Consider the following 17,734-nt stretch of genomic DNA (forward strand, 5'->3'; position numbering starts at 1 on the left):
AGGCAAGATTGAATGGGGCAAATGATATTCTTTTTCTGATGTGGATTGATTATTATACAGGGAATGAAAATTAGGGGGGTTTATTTAGTTCCAATAGTCATTGGGAAGCTTTTTAGAGATAAAATTGAAAAGGAATAAGCTTGGCTTGAGTTTAAGAATTCATGCAAGAAAGGTGTTTGACAAAATTCCTGTTATGAGAACTTTTGTTTGATTTTGAATATTTTGAAATTCTATTTGTTATGGTGACAAGCATGACTGAGACAAATATTATTTTGTTGAGTTTTAACTTGAAGGTTGACAAGGAATTTAATTATAAAAGTAATGTGTAGAGAATTGAATTCTTTGGAGTCATATGATTGTTGAGAAATTGTTAGGTAAGAATTTGAATGTTAAAAGTTTTATTGTGGGATTTGGAAATAATGTACATTGAGCTTAATAAGAGATTGCATTTTAAGGGAGTATCTAGTTAAGGCCAAAGTTATATGAGAAAGCTTTGTGTTATAAACTATAATGTTTGGGAAACTTTGAATTATTTGGATGGATTATGATGTGTTAATGTGAGAAGGATGTTTATTAAAGTTGTAGGGGGTCTACTTAAATCTTATTATATATCATAAGGGGATTGGAGAAGAGGAGAATTTGGTATCATGGTTTAAACAATAGTGCTTGTAAGGTATTTGGGAAAATGTGTGTTAGAAGAATCTAAACTATTATGGCAAGACACTAGTGATGGTTGTATTGTTGTTAGACAAAATATTATTGAAAAAAACATTTTTAATGAAAGTTGAGGCAAAAATTAGAGATTTGTAGAATAGGTATTTTGATTGAAAATTCATGAACTAGATTGCTATTGATATGTTAGTGTTTGGAATTTTTAAGGAATAACAATTGATGCAATGTTTGAAAAAATGTTAGAAAATAAAGAAATAAAATTTATTTATTTATTCTTATCCTTAAATAAATTTAAGTTGTGAATTTTAGATTGTAAAGTTTATATAGGAAAATGACTATAGTATTAATTGGACAATAGAAATTTAAGGACCTCAAGTTGTTGCAAAAAGGGCCAATTTGAAAGTAAGTTATATGCTTGGAAATCTATTAGGTAAGTGGATAGCGTTCCAGCTGATTTAGCAATAAAATTCTATTTCCAACATTATTATTATTTTTATCATTTAATAACAATTATATTACGTATTTAATACTTTGTTAGTTAAATTATTTTTATCCTGAAAAATTTTAAAGAGAGGTTGAATGATATTGGAGTTATGGCTTGTGTATGTATTTTCCTTACAAAGGATACTTTCAAAATTGACGAGATTACTTTTATCAACTTTAATTATTTTTTATTAGTAAATAAATGCCAAACATGGATGGTAGTCATGAAATTTTATTTTGCAAGTTTTTAATGCTCAAAGCTATTCATGTGAGTTTGACTTTAAAAATGAGAACTGTATTTTTATATTGATGATTTTCTCACATGTTTGAACATGGATTTGAAGGGAATTTTATTCAGAACATTGGTTGCTAACGGCAGTTCTATTAGCCCTTGGAGCGCCATGGTTAATGACTTGCTAGTTTGATTTTCGTGAGTTCTGTCCTCATGTTTATTATTTATAGGTCAATATCCACGTTTGTTTCGTGGCTCTGACTGAATTTGGTTATTTATCCTTATGAATTATGTGTTCACGTTTGTTTCGTGGCTCCGGCTGCATTTGGTTATTTACCCTCGTGAACAGTATGTCCATATTTATCTTTGTGGTGTAAGTCACATTTGGTTAGTTACCCTCGTAAATTGTGTGTCTACATTTGTAAATTATTCTGATAAATCCCCGGAAATATGATTTTTTAAATTAATTAATGATTTCCTATTTAATGGTTTTCAATTAATAAACATTGTTATTTTTATTTATTATTTAATTATTTTGACTTGTCAAGATCAAATGTTAAAGTTGCTTTGTTATTATAGATTTAAATATTCTTATTATTGAAGTTGTTTAAATATTTTTGGTATTATTAATCTAAATTTACAAATTTTATTATATTGAATTGCTTTATCGTTAATTTACATAACTGTTGTAAATTATTAAATTTTATCTTGTAAAATTTGATGGTCGGGATGTTATTCGCTAGAAAGTATTTTGGTCTCAGATAGTGCAACTGGCGTTGTACGTCCTGCCTACCAATGATGGATTTTCGCTAAGCTGGATGGAGATTTGTCATGTAAATATTTATTATTAATGTAAATATGAAATTTATTTATTATGTCATGAAGAATGTGCTTAAGTGCTCCATATATACTATAGTTAGAGTTATTATTATACTATATATTTTGTCTGTTGGTTGGAAAAGGAGGAGAGGCCCTAATTATAGTGATTTTTGTTTGAGAATTTTATAGTAGAGTTTTTGGGGGTTCCTATTTACAAAAGGGGTTCTGCCCAAATATTTACAAAAATATTAAGACTTTTATTTGAAGAAAAACATTAAGAATGTCCTAATACCAATGCAAATATAATTACAATTTTTTAAAGAAAAATTTTTTTCTTGAGGCTCAAGGGATGTGGGTTTGTACACATATCATATGCTGGTCACTCCCATTATTCGGGACGTGACACCTTAGCAAGAACTAGAAATATCTCAAAAGCTTTTAAAATACTTCCAGCAACATGGTGCCGATAAGAACACAATATTCACAGTGCCTTATTGTGAATAATAAGTCACTTTATGATGCTTCACTTTAATTTATTCAAAATTTCATTATTTATTTGACTTCTTAATTGTAATCTTTGTCATAGGAGACACTGGATATTACTTGTAATCAATCTAACTTTAGGGAGGGTATAGTACCTTGACCTTATTCGTAGTGGCCATACCTCTAATTGACTACATATAGTAGAAATGATTAATCATTAAGTTGATGAAATTTTGTGCATATATGTATGTAATTTTTTTTGTATGAATACTTCTCATACAAAGTCTTCTATTTTACATTAGGGCCATTATCATATGTCGCACTAATGTTAGATCAACAATTCTGACAACTAGTAAAGGGTAGCAGTCGGTTTGATATAGTAGCATTATAGACAGTTGTCAAGGCATATGTATTTATCATTAATTTTGTTACAACGTCACCATAGGTTATGTAATATCATTAACTGTTTGGTTTTTTTATCCCCTGTGTGATTGTAGTGCCCAAACCAAGCAGACAAAGCTAGGGATTATGGGTACGCTGTCATGAAATTTATGAAGGACATAATCTAGCATGCTCCGACTAGGACTCTTTCAAATGATGTAATATATATTTTCTTCCCATTTATCATTATATTAGTTTTTATTAATAAACATGATTTTAATTTTTTGTTATTATTGCATATAATACTACGAGAACATATACTGTGACACATGTATATACTCATGCTTAAATGAAAAAAGTCCTTGAAGAGTTAGCACATAATATTTTCCAAGCATGGTTTAGTTTTAACAACCAACAGCAGTAATAATGAAGAAATAATGGTCTACATTTAAAGTTCACATAAATGATAGGAATATCTTAGCCAATTTTTGGGATTTTGAGTTTTACATTTTAACTACTAATTCTTAAGCAACCTCAAATTGTATATAGCTTATGTAGGAATTCATTGTATATTCATGTTATGTGTGATTATTATTGGCTGGAATTTATTTTTGGATGTTGGAATGAAATTTGTAGTTTATAATATAGGGGGTTGTTAGAAATGTAACCCCTTATTTTAAAAGGTTTGGTCATAATTGTAATAGCCCATAATAATAATAATAATAATAATAATAATAATAATAATAATAATAATAATAATAAGTATGTGTGTGTGTGTATTTATATATATAAGTTGGTGTTTAACAGTAGTTATATTAATTTTGAAAACATGTTTAGCAAGAAGAAAAGTTAGTTTAGTGGCTATTATGTAACCACTTATTCAGTAGGTCCCAAGTTCGAACCAATTCTGGAGCATAATGGAGAAGTTTTATTTCTTTTGCCTGTATGAAATTACCATTTTACCCTTTTAACAATAATAAAAGCAATAAAATATGCTTGAGATAGAAACATGTATATTCTTCAGCAAACTAAGTTGGTTTATAGAGAAGAGAGAGAAATAAAAATCTGCTTGGCTGGTGTTCTACTCTAGTGTTGACTTCTCTAGAAACCTTAGAGAGAAAGTGTGTGTTTTGATCTCCAATCTCTGCTGTCTGTGCTGCCGTCCGCCACTATTCTCCATCATCATATCATCGCTGGCGTAGGTCTCAAGCTACCACAAGTTCACTGCTATTCCTCTTCCTTCGTTTCTTGGTGTGGATTCACTCGAGCCTTCTACCATTGTCTTCTTTGTCACGTTTGCATCGTTGGTATGTGAGGAGTTGAGTTTGCCAGAGATGGAAGATTTAGCTCGCGAGTCCTTCCCTCCCTAGTTCATTTTGAGCCTCGTCACCTTCTTCACTGCTTTATGCCCCTGTTTCTGTTGCTCTTTTTGTCTTCTACACTGTTTGCGTTGTTCTGGGTTGACAAGTCATAAAATGTCAGAATTGGGGGACTGTTGCTGTGAGCTCGTATGCATGGTGTGGAGTCAAACGTCTTTTCTTTGCTGTGCGTGGTAACAGTGCTATTTTTCTTCTCCCATGTTTAGCCATAAACTTCAACATCTTCTCTTTTTCTCTCGGTCATTGGCGTTGATAAGGTGAGGGATCTCCATAGTTCATTTTCTCTTAGTCTGCACGTATGTGATGGGTTTGTTGAAGTTGCAAAATTTATGCCCTCTGTTGCTGTTGCTGTCATGTTGTTGTAAGGGGAGAAGGCTCAAATTTGGGATAGAAATCTATTTTAAAACTTGATAATAATATACACACACATGTACATATATGGGTTATAATGTTGGAGCTAAACCAATCTTATTTGGATTGATTGATGTTAAGGAAATTATTAAGAAAAGGTTGGAAGAGGATAGCTTTGATATTCTACTTAAATATTGACATCAATGAGATGCTTATTGGAATGTTTGAAATAATTTTAAAGCATGAATTTCGATTTTGAATTTTAAATGATAATGGTCGATGGAAATTATATTAGGAGTGGAAGGAAGTCTTTGTAAATTAAAAAGATGATTTATTAAATTATGTTTACTAATATCTTTATAGGACCTGTGAAAGAAGAGGATCTTGATAGAAGGTGAAGAAAGAATATTTTGAGAATTCAAAACTCCAGTAAGTAAGTAAATAGCATCCCCTTATCTTATTTTTATTTTCATTTTCAATAAATTTTTATTGAAATATTTTACTCTTAAGAATTACGTTAGTTTTAGAACTCCTGGAATATTAATGATGGATAATTAGATGATGATATGTGCATTTATTTCCTTAAGAAATATATTTCAAAGATTATGAAATTAGTTGTTTATAAATCTCTAAAAAATTTTGGTTATTTAATTAATGCAAGTTTATACATTATTTACGGAATATTATTTTCGACAAGTACCACATTGAAATTTGAAATGATTTATGCGAGTTTCGTAATGAAAATACAAATTGTATTTCAGAAGTAATTATTCTTCTCACATGTTTGAAACATGATTTTTAAGAAGACTCTAAACAGAACACTACTGCTAATGGTAGTTTTGTTAGCCCGTAGCGCACTGTGGTTAATAACTAGCTAGTTTGATTTTCGTGAGCTTTGTTCTCACGTTTGTTATTCGCAGGCCTTGTACTCGCGTTTGTTTCGTGGCTTCGAGCTGCATTTGGTTAGCCTTACCCTCGTGGACTTTGTGTCCACATTTGTTTCGTGGCTTCGGCTACATTTGGTTACTTACCCTCGTGGACTGTGTGTCCACGTTTGTTTTCATAATGTAAGCTGCATTTAGTTATTTATTCTCGTGGACTGTGTGTCCACATTTGTTACCTATTTTGTTGAGTTCTCAAAATTCTTGATGTTGACTAATATGTGTTTTCAAAATTTATATGATTTTGGCTGGCAATTATATCAGTATGATTTTTGTGCGAATAAATTGTTTTCTTTAAGTATGATAAAATAAATTACTTCCAATTTATTCTCATTTTACTATTATGTTTACGACTCATAGACCTACAAATTTATTTTTTGAATTATTTTTAATTAGTTTACATCATTATTAGAGTTTATTAATTTAAATTTTAGAAATTTTACTTTGGGGAATGCTATTCACTGGAAAACTTATTTTGGTCTTAGATTTGTTAGCTGACGTTGATCCCACCATCGACCTCTGAAGGGCAATATAGCTACACTGGGTGAAAATTTTGATTGGTACTATTACTTTTGATGTAAATATATACGTTGTATGTTTTTTTGATTTAAAAGAAAGATTAGTACTCCACATAGATTAGTGTTAGAATTTTATTTTGATCTATATATACTGCTGCTGGCTGGAAGCAGCTAAGCTCCTGATTGATACTATATTTTGTGAAAAATTTTATTGTAGAATTTTCAAGAAATTCTATATACAAGGGAGGTTTTACCAAAATTTTTACAAAAATATTGAAGTCTTATTCTAACAGTTAATATTAAAAGTGTTAGAATTTTTATATGATCAGATTGTTTTTTTTTAGAAAACAAAAATGAATTTTTATTTTAAGGCTTATGAGAATGCATGATATAGTTTGCATCGTATTGGTCACCCTTTATTTTTGGAACGTGACAATAATATTCAATGGTTATTCAAAAAAATCGTTGAATATTCTTACAAATTGTACAATGTAAACTAGTCAGAGGTTATATACATATAACTATTGAATAGTTACATAATATTCAATGGTTTTATATATAGAATCATTGAATAACAATGAACTATTCAATGGTTTTTAATGAATAACCATTGAATATACTCACTTATAAATTCAAATCCAATAATGCAAATGTTTATTCATTGGTTTCGGGAAAAAAACTATTGACTAAAGAAATAATATTCAACAGTTTTTAATCATTGAATAAAAGGTTCAAGAATATTCAGCACCAAATTACTCAACAGTTCATAACCATTAAATATTAGTAAAAATAACTGTTTTATATTCCCTTTTTTAGTGTTTTGTCTAATTTTAAATTTATATTAAAATGTTTTCTATATCTTAAACTAATAAAGATATCTTACTCTATAAATATTTTCAAGACCTTAAAACAAAGTATGCATGAATTTAGCATTCCGCATTAGGAAATCTAATAAAGCAAGACAAGCACAAATGCAAGGCTGTGTCGCGTCAATTATACAGTACATTTAAACTACAAAATAGAATAATAACTAATTATTAGTCCATGAAAATTCTTCACACATCATGTTATCTTTCCTGACTTGCATGTGCATGTTTATAACTCTCCTTCTAACAATAACTACTTCTTTATGAAAGATATATTATTGCAATTTCATGCAAATTAATTTTCTAACCTACAATCTGATCAAATTAACGATGCATAGTTGGAGTAGTAAAAAAACCTACTAGATGAAGAGAAACATGGAAGAGAAATGGAGGAATCAATCCATTATTCAACCATCCATTACTTCAAAAGTATTTGCTCCTCACGTACCTATGAGATTGTGGATGAATTAAAGGCTTGGCTATGGCTGTCTTGTGATAGTATCTCAAAGGCTTTGAATCTTGCATCTTGTTCACCCTCTCTGCGTGTGATCATTGGTGCTTCAATTGGCAATTTCCCTTCAAGCATGCTAACCACAGAGGACATAGGTGGTCTGAGAGTTGGAGATGGGTTAGTGCATAAGAGTGCCAACTCTAGCATTCTCATGGCTTCTTCTAAGGAGTAGTTTGAACCAAGACTTGGATCCACTAGCTCGAAAAGGTTTCCTTGCTCTTGAAGAACATAAGCCTTCAATTGCATGAAAGAATGTAGTTCTTAGAAATTGAATCAAACCATGAATTTATGAAAATGTATCACATTATTTTTCTCTACTTGAAAAAGAGATAATGATGTAAGTAGATTGACTTAAAAAATTATATAGCAGTGATTTGTCCTAACCAAATGGAGTTAAGCATTTGGAATATGAGGGACTTGTATAGAAAATATTTGTATATTTGAAGGACTAACAATATTATAGACAAATTAAAAATATTTAGAAAAATTTGTCAATTTATCTTATATTAAAAATGCTTTATTTTTTTTAATCAAGTGTGTGTATATTGAACACTGATACTAAGTGTAAGTCGTGTAACTAACCCAATCAAGAAGATAAACAAACTTCTCTTTTGGCCTATAACTCGTGTTACTTTTTCCACTGGCAATCTCTAGAGCAACAATTCCAAAGCTATAAACATCTGCTTTGTCAGTCAAATATCCTCGCATTGCATATTCAGGAGCCATATAACCGCTGATAAGAGAACATGTAATAATGTTAATAGTTAAACCAAGTCATAAAACAAGTGATATGCAAGCAAATTCTAAGGAGGAAAAACCTATCAATATTAATACTATACCAACATTGAGAATTGCTATCGTAAAAAGATGTAATAGAATACTAACACTGTTCCTGCTATTCTTGTGCTAATATGAGTATTTTCTTCTTCATCAAGCTTTGCTAAGCCAAAATCTGATATCTTGGCATTCAAATCCTTGTCAAGTAAGACATTTGTTGCCTTGATATCCCTATGCACAATCTTCAACCTTGATTCCTCATGAAGATAAACTAACCCTCTTGCTATCCCTGCACATATTTTCATTCTTGTAGGCCAGTCCAAGTGTAGCTTTAGCCCTTGACCACCTAACATTTGTATCAATTAGTTCAAAAAGAACTTGCAAATTGAAGTTTCTTATAACATACATACTATATATGGTAATATTTTATTGTAGAGAATCTGAATATTCTTACCAAAAAGAGCACTAGCAAGATAGTTGTTCTCCATGTACTCATATATAAGCAACAACTGGTTTCCTTCAACGCAGCAACCATAAAGCTTGACAAGGTTTGGATGCTGTAAAGCAGATATGGTTCCAATTTCATTAACAAATTCACAATTCCCTTGCTTTGATTTGGAGGAAAGTTGCTTCACAGCTATCACAACACCATTTGATAGTACACCCTACAATTCAATTAATTGCTTAGTCTCAATTTTCATCATCAATCTTATTTAAGCATAAAAATCAATACATCTTAAAGATGAGTTATTAATTCTAGTTAATTAAATATAAATATGATAGGTCAAATATTACCTTGTACACTGGTCCAAAACCTCCTTCACCAATCTTATTTTTAGGGCAAAGTTATTGGTGGCATCTTTGATTTTTTGAAAGAGAAATAACCCGTTTTAAGATCTAGGAATTCTGCATCAAATGTTACATAAATGAAAGTAGAACTGATTGAAATTACAACAAACAGTAATCACATTAATATACAAAAATCAATGATTATGCATTTGACTTCCATGTCATAATTAGTGTTTACTATTTTAGATTGTGATCTTACGTTTGTCTTTTGAATCTTTGCCGCCTAGGAAACCTATCTTCCGAAGGATGAACAGTATTAGTATGAGGAACATGCATGATCCGGCCACAATTCCTATAATAGCTCCAATAGAAAGCCTTTCTGAAGGAATTTTAAAGTCTACAACAAATAATGCAGAAATGCTTATTATTCATATGTATCAAAATCAAAAGTGTCATCATTTAGCTCAAATATGAGATTTGACTTACTTGGGGTGATTGAAATTGCAGATATGAGAGGTCCATATACATCATAATCAGGAATAGTAGTTCCTTTCCCATCCCAATATAAATGGATCTCCAAGGTGTTATCATTCACAACAGCATTAAAGTCCTTTACAATGCTCTTACCAACACCGCCAGCTTGCTCCACAATGTCGAAATCACTCAAACGTTTCTTACCCTATCAAGATATAGACACATAACTTTCAACCCCTCAAAAATTTTGCTAACATAGAAAAAACAATTGAAAAGCGTGATGAAGCATTATATATAACAGTAATAATTTAATAATCCAATTCATTTATGAGAGAGAAAGAGAGATTGATGATATTCACTTGATATTTCGGGACCACGGGTATGGATTGTGTTTAGTCATAGTGGTGAGCTTACTTGATAGGTGAGACATCCCACAATATTTATTTCTCTTAATTGGATTATCTAATAAACCAGAAAAGAAATTAGATGCAACATGGTGAGACTTACTTGAATTGAAACATCAAAGATTCGCCTTTCAAACCTACTGAAATTGTGGCCTTGAAAAAACATAATCTCAGCAAAGTGAAGTTTGACAGTGTAATTTCCATTAAGCATACAGAGGCCATGATACTTGAGAGACAAAGGCGAAAGGCGAGCTGTCTGGTAGATTGGACCAGTAATGTTGAGAGAAGATGTGTTTTTTGCTATGTAATCATCATTAGAACTTTGGGAGAATACTCCTGTACTGCTATAGGCCCATTTACCACGAGAATAAAAGTATGAGATGCCATCTGGATTGGTGTCGTCCTCGTAGGTATTCTCCTTATATTTCATTTCTGGTCCTCCACAATTTATGAACAATGAATAATCTACATACGTAGTCAAGAAAATTTCACGATGAGTTTGTTTCTGTAGCTGATTTAGTTTTTGGCTGAAACTCGCAAGCATGCATGAAAACAAATTTGAACAACCATCACAATTTAAACACTTACACTTGGGTTTTTCTTCGCAAGGAAGGCCCCTTTTTAGGCAAGTTTGTCTGCAAACATGAATAGAAATTTCAATAGATTATTTAAAACTGGTTTGGAACAATCAAAACAGGATGGCCATAAGCATAATTATACGAGGTGCTTGCTGAAGATGACATGCTTGAACCCAAGTTTCTGTGTAACACAAATAATGGCTTAGCTTTGAGAATAAAAAAACTGAGGTGGGAAGCAAAGAGAGAGAAAGGGGGGGAGCTTACATGGTACCGTGCTGGCAATTAGGAATACTGACAGATGACTCTGAAAAATTGTTGTAAGATAAATCCCTGAAAGAGAAAGTAGAGCAAAATTATTACACAAAATGATGAGAGGTTGCTAAAGAAGTTTTGTTAATAGGGTTTACAGTAATTAATTAATTTCAAATAATGTTATTGAACCATATTGTAATGAGAAAGAAATTAAAACAAAAAATGTTGTACTAACAAGTTGTACTTCTTTTGCAGTATCCATTCAGGAATTTTTCCGCCTAGAGAATTTTCAGTGAAAAACCTGCATGCATGATTAATAAAAAATTCAATTAAAAAAAGAGTAATTAAGTTATAGGTATTTGTATAGTGAATGCCCCATTACATGTAAGATATATAGTCCAAGTCATTGATGTTGTTTGGGATTTCACCAATCAACTTGTTGAAGCTCAAGTCTCTGTCATCCATATGTAACACAAATTAAATATCGCCTCATGACCATAACGGAAGAATAAAGAGAAAATAATCGTACCAATTAATAATTATGTCTAAATCAGGAATTAATTAAGTTGTCAATTGAAGTTAAATTGAAGATGCTCTTTGGAGGATTCTGGATTGGCAATAGATGAGGATGAAGCAACTTACAGAGCTTGTAAGCTTTCAAATTTACCAATGTAATTTGGAATGGAGCCATTGATGGAGCAGTTTCTCAACACCCTGAGAGTAAAACAAAGTATGAAACAATAAACTTTAATAGAAATTGCTCATTTTCAATATCATAGCAGAAAATGTTTCTCAACTTACAAATATTGCAAGGATGTCAACTTCTCCAAATTAGGAAATCTCATTGTCGTTGGTCCAAGCAAATCAGATATTCTCCTGAATTAGAAATTCAAAACAACAACAATAAAGCATCTCCAATAACAGGAAAAGTATTTTTATTTGAAGATCTTAAATTAATTTTACAGCCATTATTCAATAGTGTGCAAACGGTTTACAAAGGAATAAGTATACTCACAAATCAGTCAAATTTATTAGCTCAGAAATGGCCGGGGGAATTGGGCCTTCCATAGACGTTCCTTGCAAATACCTCAAAAATAAATTTGTCAGAAAAACGAATTTAGAAAGAAAAAATGGTAAGCAAAACAATGAAAATATTGCAAAAAGCCTAGCCCATTTAACCTTTTTATTTGTTTGGGTTAATTTAACGCAAGAATTTTAGATAATTAAAATTAGTTGTTATTTTTTGTTCTCTCTCATGAAAGGATCAAAATCCAGTGAGCTAGTTTATTTTTCAACAAGTATGTTGATGAGTTAGAGTATAATACACTCACAATGTTTGGAGTCCAATCCAATTCCCAATAAAATTGGGTAATTTACCTGACAAATTGTTCCCATCTAAATAACTGCAGACAATATCAAGAGCGATTTTAGAATTCATAAAATTAACGGTTTAACACAATACATAGAGAATGGAGGAATCATATTATATCACTCACAATCCTCCCAGTTTCTTTAGATTGCCATAACTTTCAGGTATTGTTCCTGACAAGTTATTCCCAGAAAGAACCCTGCAAATTTATAAACAGAAAGCACATCAAAAGCAATATGAAGACCTATCTATAACATGACTTGTGTTAGTTACAATCCAACTATAAGATAAAAGAAAATCATTAATTTGTGCATAAAATATTCTTACAATGTGTTCAACTGCTTCAGTTTTTCGATACTAGAAGGAAGAGGTCCTTCTAATAGATTATCTTCCAAATTTCTGCAAAAAAAAAAAAAAAAGCAAAACCATATATAAAGCCATTTCTCAAAAGAGCACCAAATTTGAAAAACTGAAAGCCTACTGATTTCACTTACAGAGACTTCAAAGTTGTAATATTACCAATTTCTTTTGGAATTGGACCACTTATTCGATTACTTGAAAGGTCCCTGAAGCATAATTTAAGAGATGAATAATGCATTCGTCCAAAGTTGAAGCTTGTATAGATGCATGCATGCAAAACATAGATGAAGAAAATAAGGTTTGGATATTCACAAGTTTCGATTAGGATAATGACAGTTAGGTTCTTGATAAAATTTGCTGAAAAATAACCTAAAAATATTGATTCAAATAGTTATAAATTTAGAAATTTCAATTACAAAAAGACATTTAAATTCTAAACAAAACTCTTGGTTTGCAATTAGAATTTCTGTGTACAATGGTCTGAATTAATGTTCAAAATCTATTTTCCAAAAAATTCTTTTTGATAATAAACCTAATTATCATAAATCTTTTCTTTTAAGACTTTATTGTCATCCTTCTTTCTCGATTACTTACAGTGAAATAAGAGGGAGTCTAGCAAAGCTATTTGGGATTGAGCCATTCAGATAGTTGTCAGATAAATCACTGCAACGTGTCCAAGTTATGTTTCAGACTCAAATTCCCACATTTCAAACATCAAATTCTCATTCATATACACATATGTTGTACTGAAAGGCCTGAGTAAGTTAATCATATTATATCACTCACGTAAATTTTAGGCTCTTCAAATTGCCAAAACTTTCAGGTATTGTCCCTCAGATATTATTTCCAGAAAGATACCTTCAAATTTGTAGATAGAAAACACGTCCAAAACCAATATGAAAACCTACCTTTAACAAGACTTATGTTGGTTACAATTTAATTAATAACTACGATAAAAAGAAAATCATTTGTACATAAATTATTCTTACAATCTAAGTAACTGCTTCAATTTTCCAAGACTTGAAGGAAGAGTTCCTTCTAACTGATTATTGTATAATACTCTGCACAATGCAGCAAAACCATAAAACGATTTTCCGATACAAAACAAGTTTCAATAACTCAAAGCGTATTGAATTACACTTACAACTCCTCCAAAGTTGTAATATTGCCAATTTCCCTTGGGATTGGACCAGTGATTTTATTTCTATGAAGATATCTGAAACATAAGTTTAAGATATGGATAATGCATTTTGTCAAATACTTCAAGATTGTATAGATGCATGGACGAAAACCAATAATTAACAGAGATATGTTGAAAATATCAAAGTTGCATGGATTGTATAGATGCATTTAGTCAAGCAATTCAAGATTATATAGATGAATCATTCCAAGAGAATGTGATGTTTTGTTATAGTGTTTGGATATTGACACATTTTGATCACTTACAGTGTAACAAGAGGAAGTCTGGCAAAGCTCCCTGGGATTGATCCATACAAATCAGTGCTTGACAAATCACTGCGATGTATCGAAGTTACATTTCAAACATCAAATTGTCAAGCATACCAATCACGAACCCAGAAAACTAAATTAGTGGGGGCAAAACTATACTTACTATTATTTTTTATAATTTAAAATATTAAAATTAACTAACTTTATGAGATTGCAAAATTAAAGAACATATCATGTTGTTTCTTAGAGACCATAATTGAAATCTTATTTTATTATATAAGTTTTAACAAATTTATTTTCGTAATTAATGTTAAATAATTGTAGGCTTAAATATATAAGGGAGTCAACCAAAAAATAAGATGTATATGTTCCAGATTTTAAATTAAAATGTTCAATAAGAGCAAATGAAATTTTGACCAAGGGAGCATATATTATGCATATATAAACCAAAAATTAGAATTGCAAAAATTAATCACTTACAGTTCTTGTAGATGGGTAAAGTTCCCAAATTCACCTAGTAAAACTCTGGATAGATTGAAAGGCCCCTCCGGATTGAGCAACGCCCCCAGCCGGCTGTCATAAAAAAAAAAAAAAAATCTGTTAAAATTAGCACCAATGTGTGTTTGAATAATAAAGAAGAAAGGGGGCATGCATGGTTCATGCACTTTAATGTACACTGCACTAGGTGACATGACATGATCATGAAGCCTAACATATATAGAGCTTTAAATGCCGGTCGGGTCCATCGAACTACTCTTTTAAACCCTTTTTTTTTTTTGTGATTTTTGAAATTGAAATTTTTTTATATAAAAATTATTTTAAACCTTAAATAAACTTTAAATATTTAAATTTATTTTTATACTTTAAAATTAAGATATGTACCACTTATTTCAAATTTTAGAATATTTTAATATAGAGCATATATATGTAATATTATACTTACATGTTTAATTTTTAAAAATAAAAAAATTAAAAAATAATGACAAGCTTTCGGGTCTTGGCCTCAGTCTAATTAATTAATAAAGATTGAGTGTGAAGAAATAATCGGGTTTGGAATGAAAAGGCTCCTGTTCTCGAGCTGGAACTAACATGCATGCTTTCCCCACTCTATGCCATATCAAAATGGACAATACGAAATCTTGCTAAACATGATTAAATTATTAAAAACTTATTACAGCCTACCGATGAATCAAAGTTTCCTAATCCAGATTATTAAAAACGTAGATCATATATATATATATATATATATATGTACACACACATACATGCTTGTAACATGGCAAATGGTTCCACTTTGACTTTGGAAAGTGCAATTGCAGTTAAAACTCTGATTGAAGTTTGCATCCATGCAAGAACTTCGGTTCACGTTCCAATTCCAGTTCTCTATCTTCGATGTTATTGCTTCTAGAACTTTCACTGCATCCAACAAAAGATCAGCTTCTTTTTTTTTTTTTTAATATTCACCATCAAGTAAAAACCTCATCAATAACTGTATTTTATATTGGTCCATGAAACATCTGTAAACCTACTTCACAAAGCAACGTCAAGTACTTCACGGGGCCCACTGTAGTTGACCTTCAACATAAATACTGATACTCATATTGATGACTTCCTCAAATTCCCACATATTGATGACGGAAGTTTTGTAACGGATTGAAAAGTGTCAATTATTACATAAAGTGGTGATGGCTATAAAATCTTGTCGAATTCTATAAATTTAGTTACATATTTGAATTTGTCACAAATTTCTACTTTTATATTAGTGACAGATTGGTGACAAATATTTTTAATTAAAAAATTAGTAAAATGTACTTAAATATTTTTATAGAAATAAAAATTAATAATGTACAGAGATTCACATGAAAAAAATTTTAAAATTATTATACTACATAATTACACAAATATTTTTCCTTTACTATGAGTAAAATAGATAATATGAAATAATATAGAAAATAATAATAAATATTTTTTATTATGTGAATTTTTATCATATGAAAATATTTTAATGATAATAGTAAATAATATAAATTGATAATACACAAATAATTATTGTAATAGTATATTTTAATTGATATTAAATAATATATTTATATGTTAATAATATATCTTAATTTATATATTTATATGGGTTGGTGTGTTTGTTAATATATTATTAACATTTTTACATAATAATAATATATGAAATATATATATATATATATATTGTAAAAATATATGGAACATGTAAAAAATACGTTAAGTTAAATATGTGCGTTCAATTAAATAATATAAATTAATTTTTGCATATTAAAACTGAAAAGTCATTACAGCTTAACTGACAAAAGGTATGTATCACTAACGCTCAAATAATGAGTGCATAAATCATGTTTTCCCTAAAAAGCATTGGAAACACGCTATTATACAAATTAAGTGATATATAAAATCAAGGGAATTTACTTTTTGGTTCTTTTACCTTCAATTTAATTATAACTCAATCTTCCAAGTTTAACTCGTCAATCCCTCAAGTTTGGTTGGTTTAGAAATTTCATCTGCACTATTATTAATGGATAAAGTAAACCTTGCTTATTATGTGTCACAGCTCTGTTAAGTGTTGCTTACGTGGCATCCGTGACAACAGCACCTCAGATTTTGAACCTTTGGAAATCTCTCCAGAATTGAATCTCGTCCGGATACTCTGTTCAGCTTTCCTTGTCATCTTCACGAGGAAGATGGTAAAAGGCTTGGACATGAAGTGAAGAGTGGTCATAAAGGATTGAAGATGATGACAAAAGCTGAACAGAGTATCTGGACGAGATCCAAGTGGAGAAATTGTAATGCTTCACCTTCTCAGAAAAAAAATCGAAAACATACCAATTCCATAATATTTTTCGTTGAGAAATTGTAAAAGAATATAAAACTGCCTTGTTTAATGAGTACAAAATACCTTTATTATTAAAAGAAAATTGAGAATAATATTGGGAAGACGGGGCTTTAACTAATGACCCCAAATTTGAAATTAAGTTACCTTCATTTTCAGGCAAGAGCTGAGCATTGGATCCATAACTCGTGAAAGCTATCAAAGTGAAGCATCCAAGTATGAAGAGAGAGAAAAGTTTAGAGCTTGAGATTGCACACTCCATTTATGTTGCTGCTGTCTGAAGAAAATAACTTTGGTTTGATTGTTTGGAGAGGTATGAAGGAAGAGTTAGGAGAAGCAGAAGATGCAAAAGATGATTCGACGAAGAAGAAGGATGTTGCAACTAATTAATGGAAAATGGGATTGGGGTTAAATACCAAGTCAACAAATTCTTAAAAGTCTTCTACTTTGGAATATTAAAAAAAAAAACTTTTTGGCCTAAGAATTAAGAACTAGAATAAGCAGAATCATGTTTAATTTTTATACTCATATTTTTTATTTTGTACTTTTTTTATTGGCAACTTCTTGAATATTATAGTTTGCAAGTGAGATTTATTATTTTATTAGAAAGACATATTAGTGTCAATTCACTATTTAGATTAAATCACTAAAAGATATTTGATTTTTATTTTGAATTTTCAAAAATTTATTAATCCTAAATATGGCTAATTTAATCTTTTGATCTTTAAATGTCATTTCCCTTATCATTATTTTTTTAACAATGATAACAGAAATGCGATAATTTTTATA

The 17,734-nt window shown here is 30.3% G+C and overlaps 1 long non-coding RNA gene and 1 pseudogene across 2 annotated transcripts; one reads left to right on the forward strand and one right to left on the reverse strand.

Moving 5' to 3' along the window:
• The first annotated feature begins 2,085 nt into the window (after nucleotides 1-2,085).
• LOC129312783 (uncharacterized) lies at nucleotides 2,086-6,339 on the forward strand. 2 transcript variants are annotated; one of them, XR_008593696.1, is made up of 4 exons: nucleotides 2,086-2,220; nucleotides 3,187-3,288; nucleotides 5,164-5,233; nucleotides 6,227-6,339. It is a non-coding gene; the product is annotated as an uncharacterized LOC129312783 (long non-coding RNA). The 2 variants fall into 2 exon arrangements; XR_008593695.1 differs by lacking the exon at nucleotides 6,227-6,339 and adding an exon at nucleotides 5,721-5,861.
• A 1,234-nt stretch (nucleotides 6,340-7,573) lies between these two features.
• LOC129313852 (probable LRR receptor-like serine/threonine-protein kinase At1g53430) lies at nucleotides 7,574-17,207 on the reverse strand (annotated as a pseudogene).
• Nucleotides 17,208-17,734: the final 527 nt, after the last annotated feature.

Source organism: Prosopis cineraria, unplaced genomic scaffold (genome assembly GCF_029017545.1).
Source record: "Prosopis cineraria cultivar Desert tree isolate PC_DT_omini unplaced genomic scaffold, ASM2901754v1 PC6, whole genome shotgun sequence".
NCBI lineage: Eukaryota > Viridiplantae > Streptophyta > Magnoliopsida > Fabales > Fabaceae > Prosopis > Prosopis cineraria.